Source organism: Pteropus vampyrus, unplaced genomic scaffold, assembly GCF_000151845.1.
Source record: "Pteropus vampyrus isolate Shadow unplaced genomic scaffold, Pvam_2.0 Scaffold46, whole genome shotgun sequence".
NCBI lineage: Eukaryota > Metazoa > Chordata > Mammalia > Chiroptera > Pteropodidae > Pteropus > Pteropus vampyrus.
In genome coordinates, this window is record NW_011888827.1 from 6,478,728 (window position 1) to 6,496,235 (window position 17,508).

General features: G+C 46.2%; 1 long non-coding RNA gene across 3 annotated transcripts; it reads left to right on the plus strand.

Moving 5' to 3' along the window:
- The first annotated feature begins 5 nt into the window (after positions 1-5).
- On the plus strand, positions 6-17,198 carry LOC111739043. 3 transcript variants are annotated; one of them, XR_002780081.1, is made up of 3 exons: positions 6-207; positions 11,468-11,650; positions 14,797-17,198. It is a non-coding gene; the product is annotated as an uncharacterized LOC111739043 (long non-coding RNA). The 3 variants fall into 3 exon arrangements; XR_002780080.1 differs by lacking the exons at positions 6-207; positions 11,468-11,650 and adding an exon at positions 11,662-14,524 and having other exon boundaries at positions 14,797-16,280; positions 16,532-17,198; XR_002780079.1 differs by lacking the exons at positions 6-207; positions 11,468-11,650 and adding an exon at positions 11,662-14,524 and having other exon boundaries at positions 14,797-14,918; positions 15,324-17,198.
- Positions 17,199-17,508: the final 310 nt, after the last annotated feature.

Consider the following 17,508-nt stretch of genomic DNA (forward strand, 5'->3'; position numbering starts at 1 on the left):
CAACTATCTTGATTAAACAAATAACTTTGGGCCGGGCTGAGTCATGGGGTGGTTTCTTTTCTGCGAGAAAGTCTCTAAAGAAAGTGACGGAGATAAAAAGCCTCCAGCTTTGGCTCCTGGCTGAAGCTGGAGGGCTGCCGAGTGCTTGGTGAAGAAGGCCCGATGGTTAACCAGCATCCCAGCTGCAGGATGAAAGCTCCGGACCAGGTGAGGCTTCTGCCACAGGCCTCTGACGCTGCTGATTCGGACAGAATGTTAATAGAGTTCTGATTCATCAAATCTCAAACAGAATTAAGGCATGGATGAGCTCCTAATAACATCACGCTTTATATTCATGAAAGAAAAATTAAAGGATGCAAAACTGCTATTGACAAACATTGATTCTGGGCCCTTTGAAGCATTGCCCTTGGTTGCATGTTGGCTTCAAAAGTTTTCTTTTAAATTTCATTACGTAAGGTTTTTACTTTTTAATTATATATTTTTTTCTTTTCACTGGAGTCTTTCTTTGAGCAGGAGAGGAAAAAAAAATCCCATGATGCTCATGTTTGGGGCCAATTGTTTTCTATGTTCCTTATTTAGTTATACGCTGTAGGTAGGGCTATATAATACAACAGTTACCCATTAAGCATGGGTTCTCATGGACACAATTGATCTCTTTAATAAGCACAGACTTGAGCTCCTGTAAACACCTGACTGCCCACAGTAATCTATGCCAGGGCTCCAGAAATCCTCCTGCCTGAGTCCTAAATCCAGGTTCTAAACCCCTGCTGCTGACCGAGGCAGGCGCTCCTGTGGGCCTCCTGCTCACCCATCTGCCCTTCTTATGTGCACACACACTCGGATGCTCAGTGGCTGCTTCCAGCTTTGGAAGCCAGGTTTCTAGTCATAGAGGGCCCCATGAGCACCCAACCAGGAGAAGGCCAAAGTCAATGCCCCAGCCACCAGATGGCCCTTGAAGGACACACCAAGTCCGGACATTTTACCTCTTAAATAACTCCCAATCTGTCTTCTTTTCTCCACTTATTTTTGTCTCCACCCTATTTCAGGCAGCCGTCAACTCACCTCCGATCAACATCCGCCTGACTCCTATAGCATATGCACATATACGTCTCTTTTTCTGGAAAGTTCTTCTCTAACCTCCTATCCTGTCCCTCCCTTAATCCTTACTCTAGACATAACTCCATTCTTAACTCTAACCCTAATCACTCTTTAGCAAGGTCATCTCGTTAATTCACCTAGTTAAAGCATCTTTCAAATCTCAGCCCAAACATTACTTCCTCAGAAGCCTCGCATGTGTTTTTCCTTCAGAGCACTTTCCAACGTCCTAATTGCATACTGTGTTGTCATTTCATTAATATTTGTTCCCCCACTATCCCTACTGGACTGAAAGCTTATGAGAGCAGGCACTCTGTTTTGCTCACCATTGAATTCCTGGCATGGATGCTTGGCACGCGCCTGGCCCATAATAGGTGTTCAATAAATATGTCTTAAATGAATAACCATTTTTTTTGGTTATTCATAGATAGCATAGTTGGCTATGCTATCTTAGGTTTCCTGGTTATAAAGTATCCAATGACAATTGGATACTTTATAACTAGGAAACCTAAGATAGCATAGCCAACTCCATGTGGAAAGAGAAACTGGATGTAAAAAATTAAAGTATTTGTGAAATTTTGAACATTTTCCATTTATTCATGAACACTACATTACTAGTCGTCAAATATTCCCCAATGACGTGCTGTGAGCTAAGAGTCAGTGATGCAGGGTCCGAGGGGGCAGACAGGAATTTGCTTTTAAAGAGCACACATTCTGGTTGGAGGAGAGACAGACAGACAATGAAAATGTAAGAAAGATTACTTTTAGTAAAAAGAATGAAGCAAGGAGATGGGACAGACGTCCTTGTGGGTAGGAGGTTTCCATAGACTAACAGGTGGCAACAACGCTGATGGGGGCTCAGCGGGTCGTTGGTGTGGTGCCGACACTGTTGATACTTATCTGATCACAGAGCAAGAGCCAAAAAAGGTCACGTGTGTGAGGAGTTTGCTGTTCTTCAGATTCAAAGCCGGGGGCTTCATAGCATCTGCACAGATGGTAAGGAGTAGAAATGGAAATTTCGGGCAAATCGAATCACTGACTTACTCATGTGACTTACACATCTCTTTCCTCATCTGTGGCCCTGCGTGAACTAGTGACCCTCTGACTTTGTGAAGAGATTCCCAGGAAACAAACCTGAAGCTTTTCTTCCTGTGTCAACAGGAAGTGACTCGGGTGAGCTGGCTGTTCATCTTTTTAATCCGGATTACTTTCCCTGACATATAATCTTCCCTTTATTACAAGCAAAAAGTGAACAATTTTGCTCTTTGTATAATAACCACAGGCCTCCCACATATTGTCCCTTATTTCCCTAAAGTTTTGTTATCGCTACAATGTGAATTGAATACATTTCTGCATGTAGCCCTAAAGGAGCGAATTCTCTAAAAGATACTTAATCCTTTCAATTTAGGAGGACAAAGAGGCTAGTTTATCATGTACTATGTCTTTATCTGGGGAGTCGGAACTCACCTACCTGGGATTTCTGATTTCTAAATTCAAACACCGAACCTTTAGCCTCTGTCCCCATAGGGGTTTCAGATGGTATCAAGTTAGTCTGTTCTCTCCGTCTGGGTGACATTGTCTCACGTGTTGGGTTACATGCCTCTGGAGAGAGCCCCTGTCAGGTGGCCTTGGGCCTCTGGTCCTCCAGGGGCTGATTCTTCCACCCTAAGGAAAGGCTTCCTCACTGTACCCCCTCCAGAGCCCCACATTCTGCTGTACTGGGTTAGCCAGTGTTTCTATGCAGCAACCACCTGTTTCGTTTGTATTCCTTGAGAGATAACAGTCTTCTGCCTTCTAGGCCTTTAGGACGGAGAGGCAGCAGAGAGAGGCACCCCAAAATAGCAGCTTGGACTCAGAACGCACCTGGGGTGAGCTCCAGCTCTGCCACATCCCCGCTGTGCGACTCCGGGCCAGTCATTCACTATCCCTGGGCCTCGGTTTCCTCATTTGCAAAATAAGGACAACATAGGTCCCTCTTCATGGTGTTACCGAGAGGCATATGTGGGAGCAGAAAGGCAAGGTACTAAGTGCAGTGGCTGGCATAGGACATGCGTTGCGAACACATGGGCCTTGATGTCAATAAAGTCTTTTAATGGGATGGCACTTGCTGAGCCCCACAGAGGCTCAGAAATGAAAGGGCCTCATGCCCAGTGAGTCTGATCTCCAACCCAGGGAAGGAAGGACCACTTTCTTGGTAACCCTTATATCATTTGTTCTTTCTAGGACAGGGGTCAGCAAACGCTTGCCGAAAGGGCCAGATAATAAAAATTTTAGTTATTTTCTAGCCAACCAGTTTCTGTTGCGACTGCTCGATCTTGCCATTGTAACACAAAAGCAGCCACAGGTAATACTTATGCCAATGGGCTATTGAACATATTGTAAAATATGTCCTTATATATATTGTTACATATTGGCTATGTTCCAATGAAACTATATTTCAAAAAGAAACACATAGTTTGCACATCTCTGCTCTTGAAGAAGGTGATACAGACGCAGCCAAGGCATTGCATGATTTGTGGGGGGACCTGAAAAACAATGGAGACACATCGAAAACCATGGGAGGGGCCTGGACTGATGTCACACTGCTGCCCTCATAGAGTTTACCAAAAAATTGCACTCCCCGCCCCACTATGGGCCGCAGGGGCTGGACCTATGTACTAGGATCATCCCATCTTTGGATATGGGATATCCCCATAAGTTTGGGGAAGGCAACCCTGGTCAAGGCTTAATTTTCAGAGAGGAACTCAGCTGAGAGCCTTCAGCAGCCAACACCTGGCAGACGAGAGAAAGAGGGTATCTGGTGTCACCCCATCGCATTCACTACTGTTAACTGGAAATTTACTTTGCATCCCTTAGTAGAAATATCCAATTCAGGAAACCTAAATGGCTCAGCCAAGTTTTCAGTGAGTATCCCCAGTCTATTCTTGGTCTAATCAGAGACAGCTGAGTGACAAACATGGCCAGGCGGATCCAGGTCCACGGGCAGACAACAACAGATGTTTCTTTGGGGTAATCAATATCGAAGAGAAAACCAGGATGCCATCATGGAAACCATAAACTCTACACGGTTATCAGCTGAGCTACAAATGTGTAGCTCAGCTCATTTGTAGCTCAGCTCCCTGTTGGCCAAAGAGAAAGAAAACCCTGATCATTTGGCATCGTTTTCATCACACTTAACTCAATTATATAGGAAAATTAAAGTTTTTTCCTCTATGGTCAATTCCAGGTAAAATTTGATCTTTATAAAACCTTATGATCTGATGAGCCCAGGTTGGAATTAGGTGAACAGGATGGGGAACCCCAGTGACACACTGGCAATCCTGAATTCCATGTGGTCCCTTAGCATGGCCAGGAAAAGGATGCCCGTCTATCAGGCTGAGCCACAAGTCAGGAGGTTTCCTGGTTATAAAGTATCCAATGACAATTGGATACTTTATAACTAGGAAACCAAAGATAGCATAGCCAACTCCATGTGGAAAGAGAAACTGGATGTAAAAAATTAAAGTATCTGTGAAATTTTGAACATTTTCCATTTATTCATAAACACTACATTACTAGTCGTCAAATATTCCCCAATGACGTGCTGTGAGCTAAGAGTCAGTGATGCAGGGTCCGAGGGGGCAGACAGGAATTTGCTTTTAAAGAGCACACATTCTGGTTGGAGGAGAGACAGACAGACAATGAAAATGTAAGAAAGATTACTTTTAGTAAAAAGAATGAAGCAAGGAGATGGGACAGACGTCCTTGTGGGTAGGAGGTTTCCATAGACTAACAGGTGGCAACAACGCTGATGGGGGCTCAGCGGGTCGTTGGTGTGGTGCCGACACTGTTGATACTTATCTGATCACAGAGCAAGAGCCAAAAAAGGTCACGTGTGTGAGGAGTTTGCTGTTCTTCAGATTCAAAGCCGGGGGCTTCATAGCATCTGCACAGATGGTAAGGAGTAGAAATGGAAATTTCGGGCAAATCGAATCACTGACTTACTCATGTGACTTACACATCTCTTTCCTCATCTGTGGCCCTGCGTGAACTAGTGACCCTCTGACTTTGTGAAGAGATTCCCAGGAAACAAACCTGAAGCTTTTCTTCCTGTGTCAACAGGAAGTGACTCGGGTGAGCTGGCTGTTCATCTTTTTAATCCGGATTACTTTCCCTGACATATAATCTTCCCTTTATTACAAGCAAAAAGTGAACAATTTTGCTCTTTGTATAATAACCACAGGCCTCCCACATATTGTCCCTTATTTCCCTAAAGTTTTGTTATCGCTACAATGTGAATTGAATACATTTCTGCATGTAGCCCTAAAGGAGCGAATTCTCTAAAAGATACTTAATCCTTTCAATTTAGGAGGACAAAGAGGCTAGTTTATCATGTACTATGTCTTTATCTGGGGAGTCGGAACTCACCTACCTGGGATTTCTGATTTCTAAATTCAAACACCGAACCTTTAGCCTCTGTCCCCATAGGGGTTTCAGATGGTATCAAGTTAGTCTGTTCTCTCCGTCTGGGTGACATTGTCTCACGTGTTGGGTTACATGCCTCTGGAGAGAGCCCCTGTCAGGTGGCCTTGGGCCTCTGGTCCTCCAGGGGCTGATTCTTCCACCCTAAGGAAAGGCTTCCTCACTGTACCCCCTCCAGAGCCCCACATTCTGCTGTACTGGGTTAGCCAGTGTTTCTATGCAGCAACCACCTGTTTCGTTTGTATTCCTTGAGAGATAACAGTCTTCTGCCTTCTAGGCCTTTAGGACGGAGAGGCAGCAGAGAGAGGCACCCCAAAATAGCAGCTTGGACTCAGAACGCACCTGGGGTGAGCTCCAGCTCTGCCACATCCCCGCTGTGCGACTCCGGGCCAGTCATTCACTATCCCTGGGCCTCAGTTTCCTCATTTGCAAAATAAGGACAACATAGGTCCCTCTTCATGGTGTTACCGAGAGGCATATGTGGGAGCAGAAAGGCAAGGTACTAAGTGCAGTGGCTGGCATAGGACATGCATTGCGAACACATGGGCCTTGATGTCAATAAAGTCTTTTAATGGGATGGCACTTGCTGAGCCCCACAGAGGCTCAGAAATGAAAGGGCCTCATGCCCAGTGAGTCTGATCTCCAACCCAGGGAAGGAAGGACCACTTTCTTGGTAACCCTTATATCATTTGTTCTTTCTAGGACAGGGGTCAGCAAACTCTTGCCGAAAGGGCCAGATAATAAAAATTTTAGTTATTTTCTAGCCAACCAGTTTCTGTTGTGACTGCTCGATCTTGCCATTGTAACACAAAAGCAGCCCCAGGTAATACTTATGCCAATGGGCTATTGAACATATTGTAAAATATGTCCTTATATATATTGTTACATATTGGCTATGTTCCAATGAAACTATATTTCAAAAAGAAACACATAGTTTGCACATCTCTGCTCTTGAAGAAGGTGATACAGATGCAGCCAAGGCATTGCACGATTTGAGGGGGGCCTGAAAAACAATGGAGACACATCAAAAACCATGGGAGGGGCCTGGACTGATGTCACACTGCTGCCTTCATAGGGTTTACCAAAAAATTGCACTCCCCGCCCCACCATGGGCCTCAGGGGCTGGGCCTATGTACTAGGATCATCCCATCTTTGGATATGGGCTAGCCCCAGAGATATAAGTTTGGGGAAGGCAACCCTGGTCAAGGCTTAATTTTCAGAGAGGAACTCAGCTGAGAGCCTTCAGCAGCCAACACCTGGCAGACGAGAGAAAGAGGGTATCTGGTGTCACCCCATCGCATTCACTACTGTTAACTGGAAATTTACTTTGCATCCCTTAGTAGAAATATCCAATTCAGGAAACCTAAATGGCTCAGCCAAGTTTTCAATGAGTATCCCCAGTCTATTCTTGGTCTAATCAGAGACAGCTGAGTGACAAACATGGCCAGGCGGATCCAGGTCCACAGGCAGACAACAACAGATGTTTCTTTGGGGTAATCAATATCGAAGAGAAAACCAGGATGCCATCATGGAAACCATAAACTCTACACAGTTATCAGCTGAGCTACAAATGTGTAGCTCAGCTCATTTGTAGCTCAGCTCCCTGTTGGCCAAAGAGAAAGAAAACCCTGATCATTTGGCATCGTTTTCATCACACTTAACTCAATTATATAGGAAAATTAAAGTTTTTTCCTCTATGGTCAATTCCAGGTAAAATTTGATCTTTATAAAACCTTATGATCTGATGAGCCCAGGTTGGAATTAGGTGAACAGGATGGGGAACCCCAGTGACACACTGGCAATCCTGAATTCCATGTGGTCCCTTAGCATGGCCAGAAAAAGGATGCCCGTCTATCAGGCTGAGCCACAAGTCAGGATGAACCCATGATGCAGCTTGTCTTCTTTTTCTCAGAAGCTGTTGTAGAGTCTCCAGCACATAGTAGGTGCTCAAGAAATGCCAGCTGGAGGATGGGAGGGATGGATAGTCTCTTCCAATCCTTTCCATCTTAGAGAATGGCACCATCTTAGAGAACGGCTTCGAGTTGGAAATCTGGAAATCACCATCGAGCTCTCCCTTTCCTCTCCCTCCCCAAACCCAAATCATCACCATGTTTTCTACCTCCAGAATATATCTCAAATCCTTCCAGTACCTTCTATCTCTGCTGCCTCCACCCTAATTCAAGCCCACACCTCGTCTCCTGCAATAGCCCCCTCACCGCTCTGCCTGTATTCACCCCTACCTCATGTTAAATCCATTTTATACCACCCAGTAGCATTTATGGAATAAAAACCTAATCAGATCATGCCACACCCTACTGACAACTCCCCAATATTTCCCTTTTGCATGTAGAATAAAATCCTAAATTCTTATCAAGACCCTGCTGCTCTGGCCTCTACTTACTTCTTCAACTTCACTGTGTGCCCTTCTCAGGTATGCAGTAATTTCCATAAGACCAAGGACCTTGTCTGTTATGCTCATGACCATGTCCTAGCTCAGGGCCTGGTATGAAATGCCAATAAATATTTATTGGGTGGATGGATGGGTAGATGGGTGGATGAAGTGACAGTGGGTGACCACTTTTGATCAGATGACAGTCTCTCTCTTGGCAAGGGCTCACAACCAAACCATAAACTCCAAATTCAGAGATGCCTCCCTCTTGCCAAAATGAATCCTGGTCTTTGGTCATTGGTGGTTCTGGCTCTTGTGGTCTCTGAGGTTTGAAAAGACATAAGAATCACCAAGGCTGTACAACTGCTCAACGTCCAAATGCAGCTCAACCCAATGTGAAGTAAACACCTCAGGAACTTCATACGATAATTCATCAATTCATTTGTACTTCTTTTCTTTCTTTAATCTTTCTGTGGGCTTCAATCTTCCCTCCTGCATTTTAAACTTCTTCTGTTTGGTGGCTGTCTGTCTATGGCAGAAAGTGTATTTTTTTTCCTCCTGATCTCTCCCATTCCATCAATCAGTTCTGCAGAAATACAAGGCCGCCCCCTTTGGATCTTCAGCCTCACAAAGAACTATCACCTGGGCTGTGTGATGTTTCCTGTTCTAAGTGCATCTTTGATTTATTAAACATTTTTGAGTCAAATTCTGCATACACTTTGCATGTTGGCAAGTTTCACACACCCCCCCCTCCCCGTTTCAATGTAATAGAAAACCTGAAAGAGAGGAGGGATTTTGAGATTTGGGTGTCTCTTTCTGTCTAGATTCGTCAGCTTTCTGAATAGATTGCGCTGTGATATTTTCAAAGCCTTTTCTCTTTGGAGAAGGCAGACCTCTGAGCACCTCTTTCAAATGTACTTCTTTTAGACACTGCCTGACGTTGATACCTCTCCTAAGCTCATTTGCATGCCATCTCTGCAGTGCGGTGGCAAGAGCCTGGGCTGGCGTCGGATAGAGCGAGTAGCAAAGCTGCTTAATCGCTGTGTGATCTCAGGCAAGTCTCTTAGCCTCTCTGAGCCTGTCTTAAGTAAGTTTTGTGCGGATTAAATGAGAAGATATATGTAAAAGTGTTTGGCACACGGTACGTCCCTGATTTGTGTTATCTTTCTTCCTTTTTTTTCCCATTTCATTTCTTCATTTATTTTTAATTTATTACGGAAACTACATCATCTCCAAACTGGCATGAGAATCAATGGAGCGAGTGTTTATGAAAGGGGTTAGACAAGAGTACAAAGAACAACACACACGGCTGTGTAATTTCTCTCCCTGAACCATGCGATCTTCCACTCATTTTAGGAGCATTCCTTGAGTGCTCCTTGAGACGACACCCCGAGATGCATGAGGGACTTCTGTATCTGATGAGGGAAGACCAATTAGGCAAATCTACCCTCTATGAAAACAAGTCCTTGCCAAGGACAACTCTGAGCCACGCAGGAGTCATGGGGCTCGGAGGAAGGCATATTCGAAGAATGACAGGTGCAGAATGCATTCCATTAGTGACTATAGGATAGTTCTCAGCTAATGCTCTCAGTAAACCACACTCCCCGACCTCAGGCCATTCAGTAAAACTGACTGCTGTAGTTCTCTGGTTATCATCTGTTCCCAACACGTATTTATCACGTGCCCAGCACTGGGCTCGGCTCTGTGGATGGAGATGGGAGGAGAGACCACACCCACAGTGTCTACTTTTAAGGCTCTCACACCCCATCTGGGGAAGCAGCCCTTAACTCCTCTATGACTCAGTTTCCTCACTGGAGACACGAGGACCATATTAGCATATACTTCATGGGGTTGCTACAACAGTTAAATGGGTTATCACGTGTAAAGTTCTAAACACTTGGAACCATGCCAGCACATAGTGACTTTTCCAAGAGCATTCTTTAAACGACCCACCATCCAGAGTGTCCATGGTAGGGGGGCTACAAATATTACTACCTAAAGTAGCACCAGGGGCCCAGTTAATTAGCATAAGCAATGTTAAGAAATAAATTTTTTTGTGGATGAAATGAGCAATATTCAAGATAGATGGTTGACTGCACAGGCACTTTTGCCCTGGCAGAAATAAAATAAAAAAATCTGGTGACATTGCCACCTAACACCTTCAGAGAAGAATTCGAGGTCTAGATTCCCTTTTGGTCTTGCCTCGGGCTTGTGGTCCCACCAGAAGGCCAGTTGACTCCACCATTGAGCTATGATTACAAAATGACCCTTCTCTGCAAGTGGTGTCAGAATGGCTAAAAAGGCAGGGAGTGGGGACTTACAGAGACTAACGCGTGGGTGATTTTATGCCTCTTTGTACATGTGGCAGAACTACTTTTATTGTAATGCCATCAGGTAGCAGGTTGAGAGGGGAAGCCGTGTACTCCTGTCCTCTAATTAGCAGAAAGCCCTATTATTTCCCAAAGAGCCTGGCAGCCGTTGAATGGACAAATTGGCTTAGGTCCGTTCACAGCATATAAAGTGTTTTGAACAGCTCCTGCTACGTGGCATAGACCTCAAATGTTAAGCCATTACTACCCTATGACATAATTAAAGACTAGTCAAGTGTTAGATCATGTGGAACAGGCGACCTGAGTTGCAGAATTTGAGAAGAGGTACTCAGGACTGTGTGTCCAGAAGCTAAACTCGGTCTCTGGAGAGCAAGGTTTATTTCTAGCTCCTTCTCGTACCAGCTTGGTACTCCTGGGCATATCAACAACGTCCCTTTTCAACTGTAAAATGTAGTTCATTTCACCAACTTTGCCAATGTGTTGAAGGACAGAATGCTTCATGAACACGATGCCCCCACCCCCAACAGAAGGGTTGATTGTTTTCTTGCCCTTGCTGATCTCACTCTTCCTGAACTGTTGAATATTGATTGGTGTGCTGTCACTGTGCCTTGCACCTAGCAGCCATTTGTGCAATTGTTTGTGCAATCTCTGCTTATCAGTTGACCTGGGCACAAGTGATTCTTTCTGAATAGCCCCTTCACCAGAGTTCATTTGCTCCTCTGACCTGCTGGGGTCTGTGGAATGTGCTCTTCTAGCTCCCAGGCGTGGCTCACCTTCGGGCGGTGGTTCTTGCAAAGGATGTGTGTGAGGGAGTCAGTCCTCCCAGCCCCACCCTCACCGCCTCACTGTGGCTCAGGCCCTCACGTCCCTCAGCTCTGCCCTCGCCTGCAGACTTCACCATACCAGATGAGCCACCTCTAAAATGCCAATCGGGTTGTGTCACTCATCCGCTTGAAACTCCTCATCAGTGCCTCATTGCCTATAGGACAAAGTCCAGGCTGATTATAGGAAGCCCTGCTAAGCTGGCCCCCGGTGACTTTTGCTTTCTCCTCTCGCCACTGGTTTTATTCCCGCCCTATACTCCAGTCTTAGGACCTATGATGCCTTCATTTATTTACCCTCATGGTTCCCCTGCTAGTAAAGTCATCTTCCACCTCTGCTGCTTAGAAAATGTCACTCTTTCAAATCTCAGCTCGGGAGTCCTCCGGATGAAGCTTTCTTCTTCTGGAACTTGGAGTCTGCTCTCTACACTGAGGACTTCTGTGACATCTTGTGGATATGACCTAAACACCCTGGCATGTCCCACCTGAGGATACTTTGGGGCTGAGATCGTGATCCTCTCATCTTTGGATCTCCTGTATGAGGCACACAGCAGGTACTCAATAATCGTTTGCCAAATGAAATGGGGGTGTAAATGTCACCTTAGGGGTGTATGAGAAAATGGGGATCTGGGAAGGAGGATATAGAAATAAGCAGTGGCGCCTTCTGGAAATGACAGGTCTTTCAGTCTGGTCTGAGGCTATTCAGATGTTATCTTTGGAACTGAGGAAATAGACAGCAAATAAAGAAAGGCAGCATTAGTCAACGGGCCCATGGGAATCGGATCTTTCAGAAACAGGCCACCTTTCCCTATCAGTACTCATGTTCCTGCCAGTTCTGACCCCTCCCACTGGGTCCCGCACACACCTTTGCCGTGACCCCGTCTGGAGGGCTGGTATTCAAACGCAGGAACAGTGGAACTGAGAGTTCGAGGTTTGGATCCAAGTGTCCCCATTTTCTAACTAGTTGGTTATTCAACTAGTTGGTACCAATAAGGCCAATTAAATTAGATACGATGGGTGAAGATCTTTGCATGTAATAAGCACGTCAATACATACAGCCGTTATTTTCCTGGGCTGCCTGAAAGCAAGAAATTCAACAACCACAAATGAAAATACATATTGCAGGAGAGAATTATTAAGGTACTTCATATGACATCCTGATGTTTCTTTTATGAGCTGGCATTCTTCCTTTGATTCTTCCACCTGATGATGTGGACCCAAAGAAATCCTAATAAAAAACCGTTATACATTCGGATTAGTTTCTGGGGGAAAATCATGTATTTTCATAAAGCCAAGCTCATTTTGTGGTTGGATTTAGGACCTTGTGATCGCACAAAAGTCAACAGACTCCAGAGGTGTCCACGTCTTTCTTTGGGTAGAGTTTCTTCCAGCCCTAGCTCATGAAACCAGCCCTCTGATACGTTCGTCACAGAGGTATCTTTGAAACATTTACACTGGAGATGGCACCAGCCCCAGAGAAGGACACACTTGCACAGACAGCAATCAAAGTTTCCTGGTTTTTGAGAAATCATTGATTCTCCGATGACATTTGGAATGACTAGTCAATTCCCTATTTTACGCACCAGGAATAGAGTGTTAGAGCTGGCTCCTACTGGATCGAAAGAGCTGACTGTACACATCTCTTCCCATCTCTATACTGGTAGATTGAAATCGGCCATGTGGGAAATATTTATATCACGGCAATTGGCAAACCCTATGCATCAAGGCTTCTCCCCTGCCATGGAGAGCCAGCATACCACTGTACCCAATGGAAATGAAAACAGAGAGCAAGTGACTCTGTCAATGTCACACAGCACAGTAGTTTAGAAGGGAAATAGTTAAGCAGAACTTTTTAGAAGATGTAAGACTTGAATTAGGCTTCTAAAAGAGTGTGATAGAATAGAAAGGTGGATGGATGAATGGTAGGATGGATGGATGGATGGATAGATGGATGGATAGATGGACGGACAGACAGATAGACAGATAAATAGATAGAATAATGGCCATCAAATGTGCCAATGTCCTAGTACCCCCAAATGTATCAATATGTTAACTTACATGGCAAAAGAGACTTTGCAGATGCCATTTAGTATTTGGACCTTGAGATGGAAAGATCGTCTTGGATTGTCTGAGTGTACCCAATTTCTTAAAGACATGAATCCTTAAAAGCAGTTAATCTTTCCTGGGTGGGTCAGAGGGATGAGACAGAAGGAAAAGGAGAGATTCAAAGTATCAGAGAGACTAGACTTTGAAGATGGGGAAAGAGGGCCAAGAGCCAAGAATGTGGGTGGTCTCTAGAAGCTGAGAAATGGCCCTAGGCTGGTAGCCAGCACAAAATTGGGATCCATAAAAATACAGCTCTGCTGACACCTTGCTTTTAGCCCACTAAACCCATGTCTGACGTCTGACCTACAGAACTATAAAAGAATCAGTTTGTGTTGCTTAAGCCACTAAGTATGGTGAATTGTTATGGCAGCGATAGAAAACTAATAACTAGGCTAAAATTTAGTTGTTAAGAGGAAAAACAGGGGAAGCATGAACGCAGGGGAAATGTCAAGAGCAGAGGCTCAGAGGAAGGAGGGGCAATGCGTTTTCAAGGAACTGAGAGTAACTACTTGAAGCGGAGTGGAAAGTAACTTTGGGAAGGCAGATGGGTCTCTGCGTGGTCCCAGGGAAACTGGTGGCAGGTGGCAAGGATAGAAGTAATGACCATAACAGATTAATGAGACTCGGGCTACAAGGTAGATGCCTACCATAGCCAGGCAGGTAATTTAAAATGAGTGGAATGAAAAGATGTGAGGAAAACAGCCTGACGATGGTGACGAAAGGCAATTAACACTTAGCTTCAGGGTGGGGAGCAATAGGGGGCGGTGAGGACTGTGGCGGGCTAGCCGTATCCGGCATTCTTGCCCGGCAGGAACGTGAGCCTTCAGTGGCCAGAAAATTGGCTTTTCCAAGAGAAGCCAGAAATCTTGAATTCTTTCCATTTCTAAATGTTGTGCCTGTGTGGGCCACCTCATCTGTGTCACATAAAGTACACCCACGGGCCAGCGTTCAACCTTTGTTTTCTGCTCCCAGCTTTCTCTCCTCCTGGTTTTTGGATTCTGTGCTGACTCCCACTGTGGACTGAGCAAGCCTCAGGGGCGATTACACAATTCGGTAGTGGGAGGTCTCAAGGGGGCAGAGTCTGGCCTTCCTGCTAGCACAAGCCCAAGTGATTAATTTTAAAAATAAGACATGAGATCATGCCTCCTCTTCCCATCCTTCTACTCTCCCCCCGAAACAAAACAAAACAAAACAAAAGAACAAATTTCGCTGGCTTGCTTTCCTGCTTGCTAAATACCTGCTGACTTCACATCAGCCCCTGGTTTTGGATTCTGAGGGGGAACGGGCCCACTGGGGGTCTTGCTTGTTGAGCCGACAAGAAGGTAGGTGATGACCAGCCACAGCCTGCACTCCTTGCTGCCCCCCTCCCGCCCCCACTTTCCTCGGGACCCGCCAGTCTTACCTGGAGCCTTGTGGGGGAAGGAGGGGTGGAAAGGAGGGAAATTATTTAAATTTCTTTTCAGAAACTATGTAATTGATGCTACATCTATGTGAACAGAATTCAATATTTTTCTTCCCCAAAGCTGCTATTTATTTATTTATTGGGGGGTGGGGTGTGCGGTAATTAATCCTTGTTACTTTTCTATTCTACCAGACTGAGTTGTTGCTGAGGAAGCGATTTTAAGTGGCAGAGCTCATACACATGAAAAACGAAAGGAGAAGAGGGTGCCCTGGGGACATTTCCCGAAGGAGCAGGCTCCCTGTTCCTGACAGAGGGTGGGCGCCTTCAGCCACTTTGCAGGGAGCCAGGACCCTCGTCTTGACAAGTCTGGCCCGAGCTAACCCATGGGCTGGGTGGCGTGGGGGCTGGGCACACAGGCTCTGGCGAAGGCTGGCTGGGCTGCCATTTTGGATCACTGCTTACAACTTGCCGTGAGCTTGGATAAATCATCCTCTCTGAGTCTCGGTTCCTTTACCTTACAGTGTGTGGGGGGTGACGGGGGAGAGGTTGAATAGGGCAGATTATGTAAACTGCTTTGCCATTATTTCTTGATGTGTCATATTTATGAACATGCAACCTAGACCACACATACCCAAAGTATGAAAATGTGGACACGTGTGTACCCTGCATGTAGATGCCTGTTTGTTCTCAGATCCACTCCCTTGTCTTATTCTGCACAGGTAGAAACGACCTCTATCAGGCCCTCCAGACCGCTGGCTTCTGGGTGGATTTGGCCACTAGGGCGCTGGTGAAAGATTGGCCGACAGGGAAGGGAAAAGGTAGGATAGCCCTCCCTTTTCTTTGATTCCGGCAGCGTCTCTGGAAAATTCTGTGCTTTCTCTATGATCCCAGCACCCACAGAATCTGGTGGAATTTCACTAGCTAAAATGACGGGGGAACTCTTTAAGTATTGCCATGTGTTAAATGCTTTACATGTATTTTTAATCTTATTTAACTCTCTCCATGACCTTATGAAGAGGATGCTACCATCATTGGCCCCATTTTACAGATGAGAAAACTGAGTCTCAGAGAAGTTAAACTTGCCTGCTGTCACTGGTGTAGCCAGAATGCGACCTAAGGCAGTCTGACTCGAAGGTACCGCGCCCACCAAGGAGTGTGCCTTGCAGAGCTGAGGACTGGCTCAAGCCTCGCTTTGATCAGCAAACCACAATCCTAACCACCAAACCCCATGAGCTGACACCAGCTCATGGTCGGCCTTCGCAAGTGACACTTCCCCTCCAGCCCCAGGAAGGGAAGAGCTGCCTCCAAAGGCTGCGGCAGTTAAAGTTTTGACAGACATCGCTAACTGGGCCCGAGGAAGGTTCTGTGGCTTTGATGGGAGGCAAGATCCCATCCAGGCAGTTCCAGAAGATGGCTTTGCTCTGAACAGATAATATAAAGGCCAGGAAAAGTGGAGGGGTGGAGGGAGGGATGGGGAAGGTAGAAGAGGTGGGAGGAGAAAGTCCCCTATTTCACAGAGCCAAGCCCCAGCCAGCACTCTCTGACGACCAGGGGAAAGGCTTTGAAAAGTGGAGGGACAGCACCTCAAACCCCGTCGCTGAAAGTGGGGGTGGATCCCAGCAGAATCACGTGGCAACTCCTGCTGTGGATCCAGGGAGACCGAGGAAAGAGTTCAGGTGATAAAAAAAAAAAAAAAATGTTAATAGGGGACTGCAATGCATCCGGCTGTAGTTCCAGTCTTCCGAGGCCCAGTCTGAAACCCTGGGAAGAGAATGCGGTCAGGCGGCAGCCTTCCCGCCCCAGGCTGACTCCGCTCACCCTGGGCGATGATGCACAACGCCAGGGCCCTTTGTGTGGGCTTGTGATGTGAGAGACTATATTAAATGCTGCCAAACAGGCGTCTGATAAGCATCTTCTTTTCTCCCAGGTCCTTGAACCACTGGGTAGCCACAGATGATAACATCTGGAGAGGAAGTGGACCCTTTCCCCCAAGAAAGATGAGGTGTCCTTGCGTCTAATTAAGAAAGAAGAAACCCATTGATGCCTCGCCTCCATCTCCAGAAAGGACATCTTAAGGCAAAAGATGTGGTCATGTTTCTTTTCTGTTGAATCCCTTCAATGCTTTCCTATTGTGCTTAGAATAAAATCTGTACTCCTTACCTGGCCAGCCGGGCCCCCTGTGGCCTGGTGCTTGCATTCTGGTGACCTCACCTTGGACCATTCTCCCTTTGTCTGCCAAACTCCAGGTGAAGGGCCTCCCCTCAGCGCATCAAACACACCCCACTCTCCATCGCTGCCACGGGCCCTTTGCACGCTCACTCTTCTCTTCCTGGACCTCCTTCAGGCTGCTCTGCGTAGACTTGGCTCCTTCGCACTCTCTGGTCTCAGCCTAAATGCCCAGTTGCATTTCTTTCCAGAGAACAGAAGGTTTATTATTTCCTATCTCAACATCCTTTATGGTACTTCCACCATATTCGGTGAATTTATTTATTGGTTGTCTCTTTCAATGGCCTGAAGCCCCTCTCCCTTGTCCTGTCTTGTTCTTGCCTGTGTTCTCAGCATCTAAGCATAGGGTGGTTGCTCCGTGAATATTGCTGGCTCCATGACTGGCTGAAGGAGGGCGGGGAGAAGAGAAGCAGAGCTGGAACCATAGCTGGAGGAGGGGAACTGACCATTGTTCCTAGGGGTGACTGATCCTGGAGGGGACGGTGATGCAGAGTCAACAGCAAGGAGTTGGCTGGCAAAGAGGGAAGGTTACGAAAGGGGGTTCACACAGGCAAGAGGAGGCCGGTGCCCGTGTGCAGCCTTTCTCTTCGCCTCTGACTGTCCACTGGCGGACGTGTGTGTAGGCAAAAGTGGGGTGGACCTTGATCCCTTCACTTTGTCTGGGCCAGTTTCCAGGGC